General features: G+C 43.4%; 1 pseudogene; it reads left to right on the top strand.

Annotated features, from left to right (window-relative positions):
• The first annotated feature begins 3,337 nt into the window (after positions 1-3,337).
• Positions 3,338-3,457, top strand: LOC124623482 (annotated as a pseudogene).
• Positions 3,458-13,283: the final 9,826 nt, after the last annotated feature.

Below are 13,283 nucleotides of genomic sequence, written 5' to 3'. Positions count from 1 at the left end.
CAGAAGTCTCGAAAACTAGTTCATGGAAATAAAAAAAAATATAGAAGAAGTGATCGTTCGCAGCTCTCTGTATACACGTCAGTTAATTAATAAGTTCTGCAATATGCGTAATAGATAAGTTTCGTATCTTTAATTTTATGGGTACTTGAGATAAAAAAAATGGCCTCAAACCTTGACCTTAAGGACCTTAAGGAAGCGGTCGGTCGGGTACTTACATTATCTGACTCTTTTGTCAGGTTGTTAAAACAGATATTGTGGTGTCACCGCCAGACACCACACTTGCTAGGTGGTAGCCTTTAAATCGGCCGCGGTTCGGTAGTATACGTCGGACCCGCGTGTCGCCACTATCAGTGATTGCAGACCGAGCGCCGCCACACGGCAGGTCTAGAGAGACTTCCTAGCACTCGCCCCAGTTGTACAGCCGACTTTGCTAGCGATGGTTCACTGAGAAATTACGCTCTCATTTGCCGAGACGATAGTTAGCATAGCCTTCAGCTACGCCATTTGCTACGACCTAGCAAGGCGCCATTATCATTTGCTATTTATCTTGTGATGCATGTACCGTCAGACCGATGTTCACCAGTTATGGATTAAAGTTAAGTATTCCAGAAGCTACGTACTTTTTTTTACTAATCTCAACTCCTTTAACTGTTCCAGACCTCACGCCAGCCTGCGTGAGCTTAAACGCGTGCCTTTCGGCTATCTCATAGTGGCTTGGCTGTCTTGCCAAGTCACAACAGATACCACAACAGATCACTCGTCATAACTCAAACAGGAGACACCAAGCAAAGGGGTTGAGATTACTGTGTGCAACATCGGCAAATAAAAAGTGCAGATATTACTAATTCTAAATAAATCGCTCGCAAGTACTCATCCTTGTGTTCAATGAATCGGACTTTAGAATATATTTACTACTTACCACAGTCAATTGATATATCGTGTGTAATACATTAAAATATGGTTAGTATAATTAATACTTAAGAGTGGTAACAAGTTCGTTAATTCTACGCCAATATGAACTACCTTTCGTGATTACTTCCTCTAACGATTAAAATACGGGGTGGGCCAAATAAAATTGAGGCGCAGAAGAGAGTTGCAGGGTACAAAGGAACGTAGCTGAGGAAAAGAAATACTGTACAAACCTGACTACAGCAGATGCTGAAAGTGAGCACCATTCATCTCTTGGAACTTTTGTGCCCAGGTGAGCAAGCTGTTGAAGGCGAATCGTAGCTGGACTGCTCGAATTGTTGCAGCCTCATCCGAAATGCTCTGCTGCAGTTGTTGAAGACTGTGAAAGTTGTTGGAATACACCTTAGATTTGAGGGCTGCCCACGCGAAGTAATCGCACACTGACAGGTCAGGTGACGAGGATGGCCAGCTAGGACTGCGACCAGACCGACCTCTGCTAACAACGCTGGCGTGAAGATTGTATAAATGTGTTCCAAGATTTGGCCGGCTATATGGGCAGTTGGTCCATCCTGTTAGAAGTAAAGGTAGGTCTTTTCCTCCTCCGCCAACGTTGCCACAAATTCACGTCTAATCGTATCCACTGTCTGGACCACTTTTATTTGCCCCCTCCTGTACAGCACGAATATTTAAAGGACAGTATTTTTCTCTCTGAGGATACCGTGCCGGCCGCGGTGGTCTAGCGGTTCTAGGCGCTCAGTCCGGAGACGCGCGACTGCTACGGTCGCAGGTTCGAATCCTGCCTCGGGCATGGATGTGTGTGATGTCCTTAGGTTAGTTAGGTTTAAGTAGTTCTAAGTTCTAGGGGACTGATGACCATAGATGTTAAGTCCCATAGTGCTCAGAGCCATTTGAACCATTTTGAGGATACCGTTTCAGAAAATAGGAAGATCTATATGTAAATGTGATTGTAGTGCTCGGCAGAAAATTAGTTCATCTCTACTCTATTTATTAGCTTCTGTACCTCCTAACTATTTTACTCCCACGACATTACGGTTAAGATTTGCAGATTTTGAATCATATGCGAAAGTGAAGAGACTTCGAAATTTGGTGAAGAAATATGTTTTAGGAATCCTGTTCATAAAACATGAATTCGTGACTTGAAATTTTAATTTTTTAAGTTTGATATGAATTTTTAACGTGATTTCAAATTTGGGGGACAGTTTAAAAGAACTGGTTATTATGCTCTGAGTGACGACAGGAAATGGAGTTAATGTACAAGATTGTATGTGAAATACTATCAAAGATAACTGACTCCCGTGAACCTATTAGTACTGAATGTAGGTAGGAATACATTTCTCGTACACGAAGGCAGAAGCATACGGTGACAGCCAAGTGGAAATGTTTGCTACTTATACGAGCTTAGTAGTGAATATAAAATCTGCGCTGGCAGGCGTTTAAAGCATTTCGGATAATTTTTAACGTATAGCAGATTTTATAGCATTCCGTTAGTTACGAAACGTACGCGAAGCCGTTGACGTAATTTTCAGAGCCGTCTTTTTCTGTCGTCGTAAAATGTCTGCCGATCACTGCGAAACTCCTTGCAGCAGAAACATCTGGATTTACAGTAAATTTTATGATCTGTTTACTGCAGTCAGGAGGTATAAACTGAAGTCAGCACTTTCCAGAAAAGTGCCCTACAACTGCTTGAGATACACTTACAGAGCTGCTTTTTTGTGTCAGATATTCTCCCTGGAAATAGTTGTTTAGGTTTGTTCCTTTCACCCTGTAACGGCTACAGTCATGCCCCGTGTGTTCTCCAAGTGAAAGAGAAGTGTAGACTGTGAAATCCTCCAGTTTTACTCTGGTCTATGAGTTCTCCAGTGTCAGTGTAGACATTCTATGCCTGATTTTCAAAGGTCTCACAACGATTAGAAAATAAGTTAATAAAAAATTTCGTAGTTAAAACTTCCTAGGTTCCCATCGTGTTCGAGCAAGCGTTTCATCAAACGTCGCTGCCTGGACCTTAGGAAGATACTAATTTAGGAGGTTTAGTCCTTTTTAATGGTCTGAAATTCTACTGCGGATCGTTTCTGTAAAAGAACCGGTAGGTTAGATTCATTTTTCAACATCACTAAAATAAACACCTTCACTGTAATTACATTCATGTAGAATAAAACTGTCCTGGCTGAAGTTTCACTACAAATTCCTTAAAATGTTCGAAAAAGTTTCGATATGTTTTCTGGTACGTTTTCAGGGTTCTTTTCAACATCCTTCAACAAATGACAACACTGTCCCTTCAGTTATTATGATCCGCCACTACAGATCAGAGAGTTTAATTCTGCGCGATGACAGAGGGGAACACATACACGCATTCATGGTGGTAACAATTGCGTCACTAGACGCTGTAGGTCTGCGTCCATAGATGATCGTACCCACTTCGGCGGTAAGTATACTAAAATTGGAACGATGCAGAGAAGATCAACATGGCCTACGACAGGATGAAAAAACACTATAAATAAATACCTCTAAAACGCAGAAAAACAATTTTCACTGTGCACAACACAACTGTCAATGAACTGTATTTTGACCGAGTTTAGAATGATGTTCGTCTGACTTCCTGTACTTGTCCCAATGTTTCTCAGTAACGAAATTTTTTTAAGGTGTCAAAAGTTGAGCGGAGTTATTCCTCCAGCAATATTGGGTCCACCTCTTCTCTTTTCTGAAAAAATTTCTCTTTTTGGTCCTTCTCCATTCTAGGCAGGGGGAATCAGAGTTTGGATTTGATGACTAGAATAAATGTGAAACAGTTGGCGTTCCTGTAAATGGCCGAAGGCTGCCTCACATTCAGCGATGTGGGATCCGAAGCGTTGCTTTGGTGGAAGAGTTAATCCTTTCATCGCCACGGTGCAGCTCACTTTATTCTGTAGTGCCTCACACAGTCATACGAGCGCTTCAAGGTAGTTATGCTGATTGACCATAGTACATTGGGAAACAGTCTAACGTTGTATTATCCCCTACGTTTCCAACAGAACACACCAAAACTGTTTACACGGTTATTCAAAAATGGTTCAAATGGCTCTGAGCACTATGGGACTTAACATCTGCGGTCATCAGTCCCTTAGAACTTAGAACTACTTAAACCTAACTAACCTAAGGACACCACACACATCCATGCCTGAGGCAGGATTCGAACCTGCGACTGTAGCGGTCGCACGGTTCGAGACTGAAGCGCCTAGAATCGCTCTGCCACCGCGGCCGGCCACGGTTATTCTTTCCTTTTTCGGTTCTTCGCTGGCATTGATGTAACTGTGTCCTGATCGCTTCCTCCGTCTACGCACACTTAAACAGAACAAATATTTCCGTTATTAAATTGCCTAACGGGGTGCAGAGCCTGGGGTTACCCTATTATTCCCCCATCTGTGAGAGTGAAAAATCACCGAACGCATATGACAGCGTTTTCAAAAACAAATGAGGCATCCTCATGTTTTATTAACAGAAAATGAATTGTACGGGAAACAAGAACGGTGGGAACTCGTCAACACCATCCCTCCTCCCACAGAAAAGTTGCTCTTGTTACTCCTGACTCTCTTGTCTGTTTCCAGATGTCGCCACATCCTTCTATCCGTGCCCCTAATAATTTTATGAAGGATGGTTTACCTATCGATCTATAGATAACTACCATCCCTCAAAGAACAACTTGATGTGCTCTAAGCGTTATTGTCGATAAGTGGCAAACACATTACAGCAGGCAACTTAAAAGCCATACACGTTGCCTAGGATCCCGGACGCTACTAGGAAGCAACTGCTTCGCACCAGCGAGCATTACAAGTATAGTAGTCACTGGACTGTATGGTCCATTCCACTGAACTGCAGATGTGGGAAGGGCAACTTTCCTGGCGCCTCTGTAAGCAGCCGAAATTCAAGCTTCACCCCAGACTCAGTGATTATACAGACTCATATCATACTTGATTGCATCAGCATTCAAGACTATTTGTTCTATCAAGAACATTATTTTCACCGCATTAGGTTGGTGGATAAGTTGTGCGTTTTTCCTAAGTTTGATAAACGCAATAGAGACTTCAGTGATCGATAGTATATTCTCAGTAACTATTTACAGCAGTATGCCAACGCTGCTGGGGTAATTTTTCGATTCCGCGACTGTGGAGATTATGTGCTTTTAATCCGCACAACACATCGCGCCATGTTCGGAGCGAATTTCATGCAAAAAGGAAGTTCGTTGTAGGTTGTTCGACAGAGAGCGGAAAAGGTTAAAATCTGAGGGCACACGATTAAGTGACTAAGGAGGGTGCTGAATGCCTTCCCAACCAAACTCATGTATAGTGTTTTTTGTTAGTCTAGCAGAATGCGGGCCGGCGTTATCGTGGAATAGCATCGCTTCACGCAGTCTTCCTGCTCGTTGCTCTTGGATAGCGTCTCAAGACGTCTCATTCTTCGACAATAAATGTCAGCAGTGGTGGTTACACCACGAGGAAGCAATTGGTAGAAAACCACACCGTCGCTGGTCCACCCGATGCATAACGTTATCTTCTGTGAATGCGCGCAGATCATTGTGCGGAGATTTGCTGTTCATTTCTGTTCCTTATGGAAGCATAAAGACACTACTTCTAGTTAACAGCTTAGATTAGATTAGATTAATGCTTGTCTCATAGGTCGTGAATACGTGACTTTGTTATGATGTGGAAGGTGTAAGTTTAGTGGAAGGTCTCTTTACATGCTGTAATTCAAGTTTTGTTAGTTGTAAGATCGCTAATTTATACCTAAACATTCATCGATTGAGTAGAAGGAGTTGTCATTCATAAATTGTTTTAATTTGCTTTTAAATTTTGTTCCCTATCTGTCCGATTTTTGATGCTGTTTGGTGAGTGACAAAAGATTTTTGTAGCAGCATAATTTATCCCTTTCTGTGCCAAAGTTAGATTTAACCCAAATTAGTGAAGATAGTAAGCTAATATACTTATATGTCTGCGAGGTGCCTGGGCTAGTAGTGTATTTAACGCAAAATTCTTCTAGAATCTACACATGTAAATGATGCTCTAAGCCCCCCCTATTCTAACTCCGACTTTTGCTGTTGCACAAGGATTAAAAAATATACGCGAACTGACTGTAATCAACCCGGCAAGTGGAGTAGAAAAGAGTTTGGCATCTGCAATAATTTAATTTGATAAATAAGTTATATAAAGGAAAGTTTCATTAACCTAGTGAGAAATGAAAGGGTTGCTCTAGCGATTAACAGAATGAAAGTTCTGTCCAAAATAACAATATGAATTATAATGACTAAACTTAAAATAATAAACGAAACACATGAAACATTTACAATACATCAAATTGGCTCAAATTGGATACTCAAATAAATGCTGTGAAGGTGAAGTGTTCCTAAACTAGATTGTGACATTTATGACGAAGTGGAGCCAATTCCTTGCAACTCAAATCTTAAGAGAAACACACAGCCAACCCAACATTAATTGCTGCGACAGTAGTGAGAACTCAGACAGTGAACACCCAAGACAGTACAAAGTTAGAAAAGACGAACAGGCGCGCTCTGCTGAGCTCTGATTATCACCTAGCAAAATTGCCTGCTTTGCCGGTGCTGTGGACATACATTACCAAGCTGTCTTCTTAACTGCAAAGACACGATCTGGCGTACCGGAGTCGATGGCTGGTTGCTTCGACGTCCCATCGTGGTGATGATTATGTCGCGAGTATAGCCCGAAACAACTTATCATGGTCTGGTTGTTCCAGACTAAAGACTTCCTAGCAATACAAATGCGCCTCTGAGGGAGACGAAGAAGGCTCGCTAAACAATCACTGACGGTACAGTGATTGATTTTAACAAGCAAAGTCACACAGTAACTCTGATACAGTCAACTTTAGCCAAAACTGCTCAAGACAGACAACATAGGCCGCTTGTAGCCAGGACACTCAATTGCCAACTGTACTCGGAAAGTTATGTTGTAGTCGAAACTTCAGCAACTTCGTCAAACAGTTACAATTAAATAAAAGTATATTAGACAGCCAACGGAAGGCAGACTGTCCAGAGCAGCGAGAGCTCAGGCTTGTAACCTACTCCGACGGAAAGGCGAGAGCCGACTCTTGTCAAGAGCACCCATACAAGCCGAACATAGAACATTCCCACCCCCACAACAGTGGCCGTGGTTAAACGTTCCAATCAGCAACTCGAAAACCGGCGGAAAATTCCACTCTATTGCCGAAGCACTACCATTCCACCAATGGAGATTCTTGGCGCCAATTTCTGCGCCGATTTTGCTACGTCACGGAGCTATGCCCTGAGCAAGCCAATCACAGTTACGATTTTGCAGAAAACGCGGGAATTTGCCCACCAAGACTGCCTGGGAACCAAGTCATTCCCATGCCTCGCTGGTAGCCCGCCAGAAAGTGTTTTCGCTAAGTTTCTGTGAAGTAACGGAATCTCTAGCCCAGCCGCTCCTTCAGGCCCCTGCGGGCATGTCTCCGCTGCTCTTATGACAATGTCGGCGTCTGGAAAGCATTCACTCGGCTCCCTCACACCCATCGGATTAACCCTTTCAAGATCAGCTTAGCCCGCCTGTCACCGGACCACCCGGGTGACGAGAGACACTGCGTGGGAAGTCCGCGTGTGTAGGAATAGCAACTTTCCACCGCATGCAATTAGAGAGGAAAATCGTAAGATAGAAATATGAGAGTGGGCTCATGCCACCTCTCATAGCCCCTACGCCATTTTAGATTGTAATTGGTGAGAGGTTGGCTCACTTTGGAGCAAGGTAGTGAGTCAATTGCCCAACAACAATCTTCCAAACTGACTCCACATGCCGCACTCTATAAAAAAAATCACTGCAACTGAAAAATGCAGCTCATAGAGGGAGGATTTTTTATGATGTAGCCAACTTCACCTTCTTAATATGGAACTCTAACACTCACATCACACATCCATACCCAGGGAGCCCCTTCCAAACACCGATTCCCACAGACATTCTCACTCTAAATATGACCCGGGCACGTGAGCCAAATATGGAGCAGTTTATTCTTTACAATCAGAGTTGGAGTGCTCCGCAATTAAATGCCCAAGATGTTACAACAATTTCAATCATTAAACTAACCTGAACTCAATCACACATGATAATATTTAAGTTAACAATCTCTTTGTGAGCTTTCAGAATCTAATTACAACCTCCGATTCATTCTGTCTCCCTGCAGCAAGAATAACCTTTACAAAATGTTCCCTGAACTGATGGTCCATTCACAATGACAGTGGTGGTATCTGCTTCAGTTTTTGGGGACTTCAGGCACACTGTTTGCATACACACAACAAAAATACAGAATACAAAAGAAAAAACATGGTGAAGAGAACAATACAGTAATTTGTAATTTGTGCGCCCTACTCTATCACTTACATAAGAATTACAGTGCAAATTCACAAACACATACAAGGTAAAACATACGTTATAAAAACAACACTATAGAAAGAAATTTAAGAAAAAAAACAAGGTTCATGGGGCATCAAGTTGTGCGTGCACATTGCACAAAGTTCACGACTGTGCTGAGAATGAGGCACTAAATCACATTGTTAGAAATATTCGAAGCACTTCACAAACTCGTTAGTTTCTCTGAGGGTGTTGGTATGTTGAGTCATATGCATTGATGCACGTGGTTCCACGTCTTGAGCATCGGAGGGGGGCTTTTGGGATGGGGCCACAGTACTGACATCACATAGGGCTAAACATCGGGTGTTGTTGCTACGTTGTTGCAACAGCAATAGGGTGTGCTGGAGCACCTGCAGTACTCTGTTGAGATTGCAGCAAGACCCACGCATATGATCACGGCAGTATGGTAGGAAGACATAGTGATAGGCTCTCCTCACGTCGATTAATTGTCTCTGAGGTCTACTAGTTAGGATACATCACTAGTCCAGGTCTCTTCTCTCCCTGGACAGTATTTTACGTTTCCCAATATTGCAGTTCGATGAGGGATGATGGCACGTGGAGTGATTCCACAAGTGTGTGAGGTCATCCAGACAGGATCGAACTAGGAGCGACGATTGCTACAACTGCTTTCTAAGTGGGAGGAGAAGTTATTGTTAGAGTTTGTGGCACGATACTGCTTTGTGTATGCAGATCGGCCAATGCTAGTGAGTTGTAAAAACTCAAACAGGTCTGTCCCGAGGCACATAAGGCGCAGGTTCTGACACCAAATGTGATCTTCTTCACGTACTCACGACAACGTGGTCTGCCGCAGGGAATCCCTCCAAACGGCTGCCGCGTCCGGAGAGCTAGCTGGGTCTTGCGTGCTGGTCGCGTGTCAGTGTCAACGGCCAGCCACACTTTCGCTTCTGGCCCGGCGAGGGCTGTCTGATGCCTAATCCCTCAGGTATACGGTCCGGTGACTGTCAGTTTGTAGGACCGGACGCTGCTGCACCCTTCTCGTCAGGCGTCAGGTGGCGCGCTGACGCTCCCCTTCTTGCAGATAGCGAAGACCTCTTGTTTTTTTATTTTTTTATTTTTTTTATTTTGCTCCGGCTGGCCTCTGCATTGCCACGATTCCCGCCATCTGCACAGTTCTGACAAAAATCTTATGCCTAACTTTTTCCCATGACCTTCTATGTTACAATAAATTTACATAACGATACATTGATGGTCTGTCATTTCAGACACTCTTATTTTAATTTTATAGTTATCAATCTATGGCTATCATTATAACAAGATCTTGGTATATCTAATCTTGGAAATATTTGTGCAGAGATCGATCTCACTACTGTACATGGTGTGTGACGCTATATTGGATGAACAACTAAATGTGCGGGCCCGCACTAATATTAGTATTAATTATATAGATCGACAGTAGACATGCTCAATAATTAACTACCATTTGCCAATGATCTACATTCTAGGTCTTTTGAATAAATTATGTTATTATGAAGGTCGAAGTTTTACTGTGCTATAAAGAACATGCAACTATTGTACGTTCGCTCGCCGGTCGGCCCTCCATCTCGGGTCTGTGATTTGGTGACGTGAAAAATAGCACCCCAACAGGCGCGCGCCAAACATTCCTACTTGTGGTAAAAAAAACCAACAATATTGATCTAGTTATTGTTAAATCCTACAGTTTAACTTATCCTAGTATATAGTACCTTTTTAATTTTTTAATTTTTTTTTTTACCTTATACAATACTCTTACATAATTCCTGTTACGCTGAGATGTCTCGCTACGCGCCGCTATTGACGACGATAGTGATGTGCGCGCCGTACGACACGGCCTCCGAGTTCTCACTACGCCTCACTGAAACTCCAGAGACTGGGTTAGCCATGGCTATACAAGACAATAAATTATAGTTGCAACTTCTTTTTTCTATGTGATGCGGTTTTCGCGACCAAAGCACACCTTTCCAGAGACAATGTAATATGACCAAGCCAGGACTGGTTCCTGTTGGGGATTCCGTCGTCCACCACACACCAGCTACACAGTATGTCACGAAGTATAATTCCTGGGTTATTCATCTGTGACAGTCACAAGCAGCACGCCAAATACCCAACCAACACATTGGCATGGTAGGCTTTATGCCCGCATTTCTACCGTCTAGGGCACCATTAGAGTCAAATGCTCACAGGTTCACCCCGACTTGCAAGACAATGATGCTGACGCATCACTGTAAAAACTATACTGCCCATATTCATCCTCGAAATCACGCAATATACCACAATCTTGCAGTGCACTGACCCGTGCCTGCAAGCATTGGTATGAACGTCTCACGAACTGGTTGTGGCCGCTATGGAGCGTATCACGACTTCTCAGAACGCTTCTAAGAGCACGTTCTTGTATGCGCCCGTTTGTGCGACATTTCCTCACTCATCATTATCCCTCAACATGGACACCAGGCAGGAAAGGACAAAAACATTGCTCATGGAATGGTAGTGCCTCCTACTTCATCGACATTGTAAGTCGCGAACATAAACCAAAAAGGATAGCAGCATTAAATTCTTACGCGAGACAACGCAGCGTGTTAATACTTCAACAGTCATAATCTATTCATGCAACGATTATTGTTCCCCGAAGAAAGGCTCATATATTTGCCTATTCTACTATGTACACCACTTAAACTACTATTATTCCACGAACTTCTCTGTGTGAGAGATGTGGTGGAGTCCTATGGACTAGCACCAATCCCTTGTCAGACTCCCCCTCCTCTGACGTGCATTAGGATTTGCAGGTCTAATTTCAATCTCCTGGTTCTCCTGTTGTCCTTGGTTTCGCTCTCTCCAATTACGTTCGCTTTGCCGTTCGTTATTCCTCCTGTCCCAGATTCCTTGTCTAGATTGACCCTGCTCCCTGACGTTCTGGTTTCTGTGTCTTTGGTTTCCATAACCTTGAATAGCGTAACCTTGGCTTCCGTGACCCTGGTTTCCTAACTGACCAGTGCGATTATGCGATCTGTTGTCGTCTTTCCTTCCTGGCCCGTGGTATTTGTTACTTTGCCCCTTCTTCCTGTCCTCTGCGTCTTGTTTATCAAAGACAACTTCAAGTTCGCGCAATAGACTCTTGAATGCTTATATGTCAGATCCACACTTCCCGACAAGTGTCTGTTGGTACCTAACTGGCAATTTGGAAAAGCAAAATTTAATGATTTCTCCGTTGCTACATGGACTATCTAAAAACTGATTCTTCTTGAGTAAATCATCAAAAAATTTGGTTGCGCTCTTATGCCCGGACACTTCCAGTTCACGACAAAATATTATTTCCTCTTTAATCCTGTCTTGCGTTTCCTTTGACCAGTAGGTCCACAGGAATGCACCAACTAATTCCTGATAAGTCCGACACGTCGCTGTCCCACCCCGCATCTTTTCCGCGGCCTGGCCTTCGATGTGTCCACACATGAATTCTAATTTTGGCTGGGTTGAAGGTAATGAATTTGTAAACTGCATCACCCTGCTCTTCGGATGCATCGACCCTCCATTATATTTGAACTTCTGGAATTTTAGTATCGACAGGAAGTGATTCTGATCAAAATCCTGTCCGATCCTCGCACTGGTGTTGTCACTCGTTTCCGATACTTGCACGTCTGCTGAGTGTCCTGATCTATCTTGCTGATAACTGTGATGTACTACCTCTGTATCACAGTGGAAGTGGCACTCCGAATTCACTCTCCTAAGTGGGCTATAATTATTGGAGCTATTACTAGCAGTTTCTGCGTGTGCATTGTTAGTACCGCACTCTGTCACTGGGCTAGAACACTGCGGGCTTTTCCTCGGAGACACAATTCTGTGTACTCCATCATTGGTATCCGAACGCGCAGGACTCGTGTGCCCGTTTCGCTCTAGTTTTGCTATCCGACTCTCTACTTCTTTCATTCGTTTCGTGATGTTCGTAACCGCAATATTACCTTGAGTCTTTAAGACCGCAAGGGATTTTGAGTGGGCTTGTGTCGCACGTCGCAAGCGCCCTGCGAGTTGAGAAGTTACTTTTACGATTTACATTGCCATTGTTGCTGCCGTTTTGGCTAGGCCAGCTACTTTTTGTGCTATCGTTGACATTTATTTTGCTTCTCCACGTTCTTTCTTTATTGTTAGTAATTCCCCGCGAATTTCCCCTATATGCGAAATTATTGCCTCAGTGTCCTTCTTACGCTGCTCGTCAGCTTCTTCCATCTCCTTCTTACGCTGTTTCTCAGCTTCTTCCTTCTCCTTCTTACGCTGTTTCTCATCTTCTTCCTTCTCCTTCTTACGTTGTTTCTCATCTTCTTCCTTCCCCTTCTTGCGTTGTTCGTCAGCTTCTTCTTTCATTGATCGTAGGAAGCTCAGTATTGGGTTTATGTCATCTTTTTGATCCTCGTCACACATGGGCGATGTAACTCTGGACACCTGGGCGCTAGAGCTCGGACGTGACCGAGCTGGACCCTGTCTGCTCTCTTTCGTTTGACTATAAACTTCTGCTACCGTCTCGACCTGTGTGCCTGTCTCAGTTTCATCCGCAACCTCACTATCATAATCACGGCCGCGACGTTGCTCTAAGATCGCGTCCAAATCACCGTCCTCATCAATGACCCTGTCGTCCTGTCCTGCTAAAAATGTGCCCATCTCATCTCCGAACCTATCCCCGTCAGTAAACTGTCCCTTATCCATTATGGTATCCTGTTTTGTTTTAGCTTCGCTCGATAATAGTCGTGCCTTACTTCTCGTGATCATTCATGAAAAACAAATTTATCTAAAATGCACAATAAAAATAATCTACTCCATATATTTTTCCACATAGACATAAAATTTTAACAACGCCGTTCCAACGCTGTAATTACATGCACTATTTGTTGTGGTACAGAAACAGCACAAAAACCCGACAAAGTGAGATGTGGTACGAACACCAGGTCAAAG

This window comes from Schistocerca americana, chromosome 7 (assembly GCF_021461395.2).
Source record: "Schistocerca americana isolate TAMUIC-IGC-003095 chromosome 7, iqSchAmer2.1, whole genome shotgun sequence".
Classification (NCBI taxonomy): domain Eukaryota; kingdom Metazoa; phylum Arthropoda; class Insecta; order Orthoptera; family Acrididae; genus Schistocerca; species Schistocerca americana.
This window is presented reverse-complemented; position numbering and strand designations above follow the sequence as displayed.